Raw genomic sequence first — 12385 nt, forward strand, 5'->3', positions numbered from 1 at the left:
ATTAAAAATAATTCTACTGTATAATGCAACAGACAAATACTTTAGGTTCATATAACGGTAAAGGGAAACTTTTTAAAATCCCTAAAATGCAATAGAAAAATATTTTTAAGATCGTATAAAGCTATAAGTAAACAAGCTGAAGGTAAACATTTTTAAGATTGTATAGTGCAATAAGATTTTTTTAAGATGGTAAAGTGATAATGGTATGCATTTGTAAAATCGTATAGTGCTATAGGTCATTTTTTTATTTAAGATTGTATAAACATTTTTTAAATGGTTGTGCAACGGCATTTCATGCATTCTGACTTCTTTACAATGTTAAAGTTTTTTGACAAGTTAACCATGTCATGCATGAGAAGCCAGCACGAGTTGGACATATGAGATAGTATTTCTGCGCTTGATACACTCCCCAATTGTTTTGTATGGGTTTCGGGATTTTTTTTTTCCGAACATGAAATTCCCTTACATAACAACTTTTCTTAGTCCCTTATTGGACAAATCTCCCAGAAAAGCAAGCAGATTTGTCAACCACAGAGAGCGGGAGAAAGAACACGCCCATCAATGTGCTTCTCTGTTCACGAAGTTCAGCTGTGTTTGTTTGTTCACTGCATTTGGATGAAAGTTACATAAACGGTTCATATAATGCAGCATTTGGAGATCGTTTGAAACTGATAGATGGTAGATTCAAATATCACAAACTATGCATCATTTGGAAGCTAAAACACTCAACATTTATATTATGAACTTTTGCAATCAATAAAATGTTCTACAAAGGGATCATATAGTGCTATAGATCATAGTGTTATAGCTAAACATATTTAAGATCGTATAGTGCTATAGGAATTTTTTTTCTTATAGTTACGTCATCATTTAATCACCATCAGGTTTTTCCAAACCTTTAAACATTTCTTTGTTTGGTAGAACACACAGAAACTCATTTGGAAGAATGTTAGCAACTGAGATTTCTGGGGCACCATTGACTAGCATAGTTTTATTGAATGTTTTTGATCTGTTGTGAAGAATTTAGGAAAACAAACGGTTAAAAAATGTTCAGTTGCTAACATTCTTCCGAATAGCTTTCTTTTTTTTTAAACCGAACAAAGAAATGCAAACAATTTGGAACAACATGAGGTTGAGTATTTCGAGACAGAGTTTAAATTTTTGGGTGAACTGTCTTTAAGATCATAGAGTGCAGTAGGTTAACATTTTTAAGATCTTTTAATGTTATAGGTAAGCATTCTTAACGTCGTATAATACTATAGGTAAACATTTTTAAAATGGCATAGTGCCATAGGTAAATCTTTTTTTAAAGATCATATAATGCTAAAAACATTTTCAAGTTTCTATGCAATAGGAAAACATACATTTAAATTCTGCTTATGCTTTAAAAATCCAAGCGGGCTCTATGGAGCGATATCTCGAATAATATGCTGATCTATACTTTTATATAGGCAGGTCAAGTGGTATATAGCTAAAAAATGGTTGCTGGCTCGTTTCTGAACCTTAGGTGCTACGAAGTAGGAGCAGAGAGAGGAAGAAGAGGTAGAACCGGCAAGATGATTGATTCTTCAAGCCTGTCAGCACATTAGTGAGGATGAAAACAAATCCAGGGTCAGAGTTGTACGGTGGGCCGTGAAGAATCTTCTCTTCCTCTTCCTCCTGCCAGGGAAAGGATCAAAGTTACAGCAGCGGCTCCTTGGCTTCGACGTCCACCGTCAGCCGTGGTGAAAAGTCATGATTTTATGGGTGAAAATGAGATTTATGGATGCGTTCATTGCAAAATACGTTCCAGTACGTTTGCGAGTTACAGTAGCTGTGAATTTGGCAGGACGGGTTGCTATCTGCGAGGAGATGCCAACAAAACAATGACAGTTACATGGCAGGAATTTGGTTAGAGTAATCCTTGCTGTTTATTCTTTTTTTTTGTGTAATCTGGCCAATGCGTTGTAAAACTGAAACGTATAAATAAACGTACTCCATGCGAGCACTACACTCCTGTCCCTCTGACTGGCTATCCTGTTTGATTTGGCAGGATATTAATCATTTGTGTCAATAAAAAGCGTAGTGAATGCAAATATCCGGGCTAGCCGTCAATAAGTAACCATGAAACCAGTGCAAATTAACCTCTAAATGTCATGGGAAAACCCAATACCAAATCCATTATCCGCTGATAGGTAGAAAATGCTCATATTACTGTGGTGCTTCACAGACCGTAGGAAAAAACGAGCACTTGGATGCCTCCGAGGTCTGTTCAGATTCCAGCCTCTGATGCTTCTTCATTGCGACCTTATAAATGCCACTGAAACTTGCTGCTTTCATTATTTACGTCAACATGATGAAACTATGAGCAAACGCAAAAAGCAGCAGTCCAATATCACTGTGGTTCATCACAGAGCGTATTGCTGTGTGTGCTTGCTGGACTAAACAAATATTTTCCTAATTTGTATTTTTGTTCAAATCTGTAAAAAGCAAAAAGGATGATTTTAAGTTTTCTTGTTAAGCTTAAACCTAATTTTGGTAGATTTATGCTTAAAGCAAGAAAAAAAAAATCATTTTCCGGAGGGGTAAAAACAATAAGATTATTTTGATCTTTATTCTCTGAATACAAATCTTAATATGCCATTGTGCAATCTAATGTTAATCTCATTTTACAGAATCCGAGACAAAGCACTTTTACAGTGCAAATCTTTCTGCCATGAATGTACGGTAGAGAAGAGCATTTTTCTTCCCTAAACGTGTGAACTTTTGCTACGATCCTCGGCTTTTAGATGTTTGGCTCACATGGCGTCTATTTATGAGAACACCCGCTAATCCATTAAAAGGGGTCCATGTGCAAACCGATGTGTCTGTGAATAATTTTTATGGTACAAAGCTCTTCAGTGTTAACCTCACTACCCGAGCTTTATTATAAAGCAGGTTAGAGCTTTATCCCTTCAAGTACATTTTATGGAAATTGTGTAATTTAGAAATCCAGCTAATATTAAAAGTAATGTCACACACCAAGGTCCTAATATTCATAAGCGCTTGTTTCACGCGTCTCATTAAGTGTTTATATTGTGTTGCTTCGGCGCACAGAACGACTCCAAAGTCTTTGATAAGGTCACTCAACTTTAACAGCGCTCGAGCTGTCACTTTGGACATTTTTGGGTAAGCTGTTATACGTCGGCCGTTGACAAGACATCTTAAAAAAACATTGAAATGTGGATGATAAGCCTTGAAAAAAGAAGCACAAATCCATGTCACTGCTTTACTCTACAATGACAATATCAACACAAATGTCAACATTGAGGGGTTAGCACACGCCCGGGTGGGCGAGGATGCAGCTGAGGTGCGGTATGACATGGGGGTACTGAGCGGGTGGGCTTTGTTTTTATCCAGAGACCACTATGCTGCCCGGTTTGACTACAGTGAGGTTACATACACGTGGGGTTTGTTTAGATATATACTCAATATGCACTGCTGTTTTTGTGCATGTGCTTATATGCGTTGAATTGCGCTGCAGGGTTCCTCCAAATTTCTCTGTGACATTTCAAGATCGATCCTTTGTTTCTTCTCTATATGTCTCTTCTGGAGTTATTAAAGACATACGAGTCTATTTAAAATGAAGAGGGTTTGTTATGCTCTTTGGAATTATATTTCATTATACTCCATATGAGAAACGCAGTGTTTGTTTGCCGAGAGGCCCAAGCTCTTGAGCAATACAGAATTCTTTGCATGTATTACTTGAGGGTTTTTCCCACCAAGCCAACTTTCTCCCCCATTTAAACAGGCTTTACTCTCCCTCAGCCATTTAAAGGAATTATGACAGATGAGCTGTGGCAGAACAACATCATTTGTGTTTATAAGACATGCAAATCTCATTGGTTTCTGTGTGCAGTTAAAAGCTCTCTGTTTTCCGAATCGTCCCGCTCATGTATTTCGCTTGCATAGACGTTCGTATTGATAAACTTGTTTGCCTTCTTGTGATAAGATTTTCTTAGTATTTGACAAATAAGAAAAAAACATATTTGATGTTTTCAAGCTAAAACCTAACTACAGTAATGGTGTCTGAGCATCTTAGTGGCAAGCTTTTCGTAGTACTTGGTAAAGCTTGAGCAAAGAGTATATTATTAAAGCAGATCCATTAATTCCTGCATGTAGACACAGGGCTTGTGTAAAAAACATTGCAGGGCTCATTTGTGGCATTTCTCTTGTTTTACATTCAGCTCTCTGTGTGTGCAAAAGTGTCTCTGTACCGCTGTGAAATACATCCTGACATTTCACAAATCTATTTGTTATGAGAAAGGTTGTTTAGTTTCTTTTTTGTTCGGCTCATTGAACTGCAGAGGGGCCACCAGGCGCTCCAACCGGGCGAGCGTTTTCTTACCACCTCCAAAGCTTTTCATGTTCCGGTTGACTGTGTTTAGATTTCTAATTGATATGTCCGATAAGACGGCGGACATGTATTGTGCTCAAGTGGATGCAAACATTTGAATATTATTTTAGGATCATAAAGCTCCCGCAGGGGGAATGGTCAAAGGAGGGAATATTTAACACTAGGAGGGATTTCTCCCTTTGAGAGTGCTAATTACTAACTGAGGACAACTCTGTCTCCGTCACTCAATATTAATACAGCCGCTCATTGATGTCTGGCAAGCTGTCTAGACATCACCTGAGCCATTAATCAGAGTCGTGTTAAAGCAGAGTTGCATCTACTGTAACTGCAACGCAGGCTTCCGTCGGATAACAGGAGCGGGTCTCCGTGGCACAACCAATGAGTGACTAATACAGCCCTGATCAGGTCGCTCAAAGTCCCGTGTTAACATTTTAAATCTACGCGTTGATAAAAGGTGAATGCGAGGAAATGTTGCTGAAGCGTTTCTCCGAATCACACACTCCTTGATTTGCAATTCCAAAAATCGGGTACATAAATAGAGCTTCACGGCCGTGGCGTGAAACCAACTAAAAAACCTTGAATAGATTGTGAATTTTAAAGTCAAGATCAAATGGGAATCGCACAAAGGAGGCAGCAAGTGGAATTGAAAGTGTGATACAGAGGAGGGGGGGTGTGTGGATAAATACAGGATTAGACTCCGCAGGCCTGGTTCCCACAGATTGCCTGAAACGGGGGCTACAGATTTAAAGCAGGTAGCGGCTGTTGACAGGTTCAGTTGTGCGCAGGCATCTCTCCCCCTCCCTGCCCCATTTTCTGCATGTCTTACACATTAAAGTAGACCCATGTCAAAACCTGTTTCCATGTAATCAAAAGGGCTGTGACATGTTCTAGTCTGCTTTACTATACCTGGATGATGTGACAGTTTGACTCATTGTTTATGTATGGGATGGACTGGGAAGATCTGACAGTGTTGACTGGTCTAATCTTGCTCTGATTTGATCCAACCCTCTGATGTTAGTTTAACACAACTTTGCCTTCATTTCTTTACACACAAACAGGTTTTGATGGTTGCTTTTGTGTGCGTCAGCAAGTTTAGCAGCCCCATGTTTAATGGGATAAGGAGGGACATGTGGCTCACTTAAATCCCAGGCCAATTGAGTGTTTTTAATGCAATTTGTGGTCTCCCTCTGCTAGTAGGATTTGTTCCATACTGTTAGATGTGGAGTCAATTACACAGTATCTCTGGAGTGAATTTGGAGGAATTGCTCATCTTGCTATAAAGATACTTATGACTAGAATATGTGAGCTTGCCATGGCAGTTCCTTACTTGGTGATATACAAATAGTCCTTTGGAAACTCTTCAATATGACGTGGTTAGACATATTTCACGTTATTCGTATTGCAATTTTAATTACAATAGAAATACATTGTTGTTACTCGGTAGTTACAATGTTATTACATGATGGTTAACGTGTGATGGTGTTATTTCTGTGTTAAAGCTCTCTAACTGTACTCTTTATCTTCTCAGCAAGTGCATCACCCTGTAAAATGCCTACAGTATGTGTTTGTATTCTTGAGAAGAGGTTCCCTAGTGCCTTAAGTGTTATATCACACACATCTCACACCCCCAGCTGGAGCTCTATACATTAATGTATAAACTGCTTGTGCAGACTCAGCTGTTGTTTGTAAGCTTGAAGCCATATCAGTGGGGAGCACTACAAGCATGCAAACGCACACGCTCAGATTGAGGTTTATACTTACATTTTATATCATCCTTGATATTGTGTAATGTTGTTCCATTCCTATGCGATATTCAAGCTGCTTTTTTTTTTAAAATGCAAATGTTTACCGATTATTTGATTTTCTTAGCTGAACGTAAAAAGATTAGTTAAAAGACGTGTATGTGAGCTCAATGTAGAGAGAGAGAGAGAGAGAGAGAGAGAGAGAGAGAGAGAGAATAAGGCCCAGGGAGTGTGTATGAATCACCAGCAGAATCAAGGCACTTATTCGCTGAATGATGGTCTATTTTGTTTAGACCCGGCAGTAAATAGAAAGCCTTCACTCCATAATATCGTTATTATTGAAAATGTTCTATATGATTAATCATAGATTTGAAGCACCCCCAATGACTTACCGGATAATGTTAACAAATAATTCTCCCTCGAGGGCTTCTATTAATAATTTTCATATTCTTTCCAAATATTATTCCACCCACCTGCTGGGTGAGATTCATTTTTTTCCCTTCGTTTTGTGATCATACATTATTTAGTCCCGTGCCACATCTAATAAATGATGTTGACATATGCTCTAGGAGGGAGCAGAGCCTGGAAATGTTGGATGATAAGCTTCTTTGCATTCACACTGGATCCAATTTTGTCCTATCAGTGAGTGTGTGTTGGGCTGCAGACATAGTCCACTAGGCCCAGAGATGTCCTGGGGCTTGTGATTAGTGAAAGGGAAAAAAAACGTGAGGCAGAATCGCACGGGATTCGAGAAACAGAACTCGCAAAACTGCCTTATCAAGACTGCTATCAGCTGTCCCGGTAATGTCCCCCCATTGCTGTCGAGAGCTTGATTTCCAATTTCCTTTCAATATCTCTGTATATTTTTGTGGTTTCGTCGTGCTTTCTGATATCTTGATCTACCCATGGGAGGTTATTACATTGATCTGCAATTTTTTACTTTTTGTGTTCGACTGGTTCAAACATGCTTAATTGCATCCAAAAATCATTATTTTTAAAGTCTTATGTATTTAAACAAAAAGTTATATTTAAAGCATATTATGACATTGATAGTTCACCCAAAAATGAAAATTCTGTCATCATTTACTCACAATCATTGTCATCACAAACCTGTATGACTTGTGCAGAAAACAAAAGAAGCTATTTAGAAGAATATAGTTAACTGGCCACCATTCACTTGCATTGATTATGTGTCTATACAACAAAAGTGAATGGGGACCGACATTCTTTGGTTACCAACATTCTTCCGAATATCTTATTTTATGTTGTGCGGAAGAAAGAAAGTCATACAGGTTTGAAATGACAAGAGGGTAAATTATAGCATAATTTTCATTTTTTGATTTAATCATAATAGCCAGAACCATTCTTGTTTTCATAATTCTATATCATCTCCCAATTTTCCCTACAAAAAATTTATTCTTGGGTCTATAGTTTCATTTAGTAAGTTTTATTTAACTTGCATGTAGCTAATGCAAATTCGTACACAGAAAATAGGTGCCACAATTTATTACTCTGATCAAAAATTTCTACAACCAGTTCATTTTTATCTTCCTCTGTAGTCCTAAGCAACCATAAGTCTTAATTTAATGAACCTTCGGTGATTTAGGTTTAAAGTTGCTCACGAGAATCTTGCAGATTGAACCAATTGTGTTTTCCTTGAATGTGCAAATGTGTTCAGAGTTGTTCAGGGAATTTGGTTTCAAAAGCTGCGGCGGCGAATCAATTCAATCAATTCCTCTCCACCAATTGTTTGTTATTTTTCTGCTGACCACACTGCAAGGATTAATATTTGATTAGCCTTTAGGAGAAGTGGAAAGTACTTATTAACCTTATTTGTCATCTGTCAGTGCCACTCTGTGTATTGGTCCTTGCTGCAGGCGGTGTGGAGGAGGAGAACAAGAGTAGGACCATTTTAATTTCCTCAGATGCCTCGCAGGGATGCTTGCAGGCATCTCACAGGGCAGCGGCACCTTAATTAGCCACTTGGGCTGGAACATGCATCTATTTGCTATCAGTAATCTGATACTTTAAAGCAGCGTCTGCTGCGGCGTTTGTGATCAACAAACCGGACGTATTCACAAAACAGATGATGGTCCATGTAACGCCAAAGGGTTTTTTATATAGAGCCAATAAAACCAATACAATTAATAAACAAAATATTTCAATGTTCAAATTATAAGAGATTTTTGATTTTAACATAATGATTGAATTCAACCAGTCAGTTGCTACAAATAAGGCTTTCTCTAGGGACATGGCCCCCAACTGTTTTCTGAGTTGTTGTGCGGTGTGCACACCATTTCTTCCACATTGGATCAAAGTGATGTGGAGTGAATACACATTGATCCACACTAATGAGGAAATCCTCAGCCCACACACGGATCTAACAGAGACCCAAGCAATCTTCTGTCTCAAAGAGCATTATATTATCCAAAAGCCAACTTTAAAGACAGCTTTATTGTATCTGATAATATGGACATTAAAACCCCTCAATATCATAAACTTAGTGATATAACTCTAGAAAATGAAGAGGTACGCTCGTGTCCTTAAAGAGCAGAAAGGATGATTGAATCACATAACAGAAAAATAACATTTGCAGCGTATACGAGGGAATTCGTGTAGCATAATGAATAATAGTTTTCATTTTCACGCATTATACATTTCTGATATATTTAAATTGGGCGTCTGGGCTCTATAATTAATAACGGCTTTAATGTTTCCATTTATTTGTAAATAAATCACGCTTTATTGCAACTGAGGTCATTTTCATTACCTTGCTAAAAGTAGGAAGGCAAAACATTTCAATTCCCATATTTGAAAATTGATAAGTACGGCTCGCTTAGACTCGCTCATTTTTCATTACTAATTTTAATTAAGTCGTCCGCGCAACATTGAAATTGACTGTTTGTATAATTGTTCATTATGGGTCTTGTTTTCCTCAATGGGTAGATTAAAATTTCCCTAAATAGAAGAATTTAAGAAATGATTAGTCTTTTCATCCCAAATATATAATTGCCTGCTCCGAGAGCAAAGGCATTGTGAAATGAGAGTAAATTAAAGATATTGATAGCTGTGGCTAGACAAAACCAATAATGAAATCTGATATAGCAAATATACGGATTCTGCAAATTGCTTCTCTATGCTTCTAATGAAACAATGTTCCCTATTTGTGACGAAGAAAGAGATTTCCCCAATAACTGTTCGGCACTGTGAACAGTTTCAGTGAATCCGATTTAACACTCTAATTACACGTCTGTGAAACTTTGTAAATGACAAAATAAAATGTAAAATAAAAAGCACTTTGCAAGGTGTCCACTGATTGTCTATATGCGGCGTCCCAGGTGCTTTTATTTATCTGAAGTCTGAAATATGCTCTTCTCTGCATCGCGATAAGCCGTCCTCACTTTCCCTGAGCTCACTGGAGGCCTCATCTGCTCAGCCGAGTTTTATCGGGGATCATCCACCCTCGTACGGTCGCATTGGGCTAAAGACCGTCCCACAGTTAGCCGTCTTAATTACAGATCCTTTGATGTGATAGAACACAGCCCTGTTGAGATTGATTACTGTTTGAGCTAAGTTGTCTACCAATTACTTAGACAATTAGCCAACTAATTAAAATACTTACCCGGTGCATCTGAAAAGAAAGAGGAGCTGCTATGAGAGGCTCCCCTGACAGATGAGCTGCCTGGGATCCTCCGTAGCGTGTCTCACAGACTGAAGTGAAGGAAAGAGGGCTGAGAAGTGTTTACACGTGCCATTCACCACATGGCGGCTAGCGCTAGTGAGCTAGCGAGGAAGACCCGGCTGTTGGGTGTGTCTACATCTGAAGGCAAATTAAAATAAACCCTGGTTCCAGTTTAGTAACCATGTTTTTTGGTTTTATTGGTAGGAAAACCATAGTACACAAATTTGCTGTGGTCAATTGGGTATGGCAGGGACTGGCGGCTGCCATACCTTGGCTGTCTGGTCAGGTCAATTCAAAGTAATATTTTATAGCAGTATTTATTGCAGGAACATCGACGTCGGAAACGTGAAAAATGTCGGTGGCTCCTCCCCCAGAAAAAAAGTTTAAAAACAGCGGCGCTTTTTTGGTGTACTGTGAAATAGTTTTGACTCTGCCGCGACTTAGTTCGATTCTGCCCAGCTCATATATGTAAGAGTAATATCCATATTGACAACGCTATTAATAATAATGTCTAACATCCGCTGCAGGCGAACAAGAGGCTTGCTTTTCCGGCAAATGATGCAGGCGTGTCGTAAGTCCCTGTGACAAACATAGCATTTTACGTTTTCAGCCAATAGAAACACGCATCCTCTGGGCGAGAGCTTTCGTCACCATCATTTAGCGGAAGAGCAAACCTTTTGTACGCCTGCAGTGGATGTCAGACAATATCGTTTATACATTGTCCATATGGATGTTTCTCTTAAACCAATGCATCGATTTGCTTCAGAAGACCTTTGTTAAGACTACGGAGCCATGTCGAGCCGTTCTTTGATCGATGGATGCACTTTTTGGAGCTTCAAAAACTGCTCCCGATTACTCCGACTGCATTATTCTTCAAGAAGAAAGTCGCATTCACTTAGAATGCCTTAAAAGGGAGTAAAACATGGGGAAGCTGTGATTCAAGCCTGAAGTATCACATTAATACTAATATTTAAATTAACAACTAAAACTTTCTTGGCATTTTTGCCACTTTATAGGTGAAGTAGTTAGTGTAGGCTAGAAATAAAGGTGAGAGGGCAAACAGGATAAGGAAATGCTGGGGTTGACTTAAAGCCTGCAAAAATCCTGACAATAACTGCTTCACACTTGATTTAGACTTGCTAAACTAAAAGACTTCCAGCCTGACTATTGCTATTTTTATAAGTATTTTTATAAGGTATTTATATTTTTACATTTTATATTCAAAGCATAAGTACATTTTGACCTTAATACAAGATTCAAGTCACATTTTCCAACAATGGTAATCTGCACAGCTCTGTCATGTCTAACAATTTGCCGTCATGCATTGTAATGGTTTCTTCCACCAATTTCAGTGGTCATTGTTACCACAATAAATACATTACCGGTATTCGTTTTGTCGAAAACGATAGTTGACACTAAATGTTCAATTGTCCGCTCCCTTCCCTTCATTGTTTTCATACCTGAATGGCCTGTCAGACTCTGGTAAATGGCTATGCATGTCTGATTGAAGTTGCCAGGGCAGGTTGGATCGAAAGGCCCCCACTGATTAGAAAGGGTGTGAACTCTTAGCGATCAAACTCTTCAGCTTCATCCTCTAATCACAAGCAATATAAAACAATCTAAGCACCACTTAACCTGAGCAGAAGCCCTGTTATGACTTTGCAAGCCCTGTCTCCATTAATCAATCTGACTCCGTGTCTGGAGAGCAGAGATGCAAATGCATGGTAATGCCTCCTCCAGGATCATTCCCCTCATCTTTACGGTCTCCATCCATTCCTGCATTGTGCAGTGGCTACTCCTGGTCTGGAGAGTACGAGCTGGTCTGATCTTTATGGCGGTGCTTTGTGAATGGTGCTACTGAATGTATGTCCCTGCTTACTGAAGTGCCCGAGTGTCGGAATGAGTCCGTAATGATGCAAAGCAGAGGTGTCTAGCAGACGATCCCTTTCCCTCTCTCTGTTCAGCCCGATCTGGCCCGGGCAGCAGGCACCCTGCTGGTCAAGGGAGGCAGGGAGCTTGTCCAAATGGCCGGCTGTCCCCAGCACCCGGGCCTCTCGCCGTGCTGATGAGCGGCCATATAAACAAAGACAGAAAAACAGCCTCGCCTCTCAAAGCAGCATCTCCTCGAGTTTTCCAGGTGCTTAGGCGCGCTGTTGCTTGTGATGGCAGGAGTTATTTAGTCCTTACGAGAGGGCAGGATGTCTCTTGTGTCAGCGGCGGGTGATTAATGAGTGGCAATGGTTGCCTCCTGCTGCTGTGGAGCACACGGTCTAGACTGAGAATACCGAAGCAGCCCTCCTGCCCCACCATGGGAAAGGCTTCAGCTGAACCCACGTCGGTGGCCTCTGGCCTCTGGAATAACTTACACATTTAGGGTTTTTGAGCAAAGCTGTAATTGATTTGTCAACATGCCATTAATGATTTTATGATTCGTTTATCATTTGCATTTATGCATGTGGCAGCTGGTTTGGTCCTACAGTCCATTCAATGCTTTATCATTAAGTGTGTTTCTTGGGATTCAAACTTATGACCTTAGTGCTGCTATTGCAATACTTCACCAGTTGAGCTACTAGAACCATATATTAC

This window comes from Triplophysa dalaica, chromosome 7 (genome assembly GCF_015846415.1).
Source record: "Triplophysa dalaica isolate WHDGS20190420 chromosome 7, ASM1584641v1, whole genome shotgun sequence".
Lineage (NCBI taxonomy): Eukaryota > Metazoa > Chordata > Actinopteri > Cypriniformes > Nemacheilidae > Triplophysa > Triplophysa dalaica.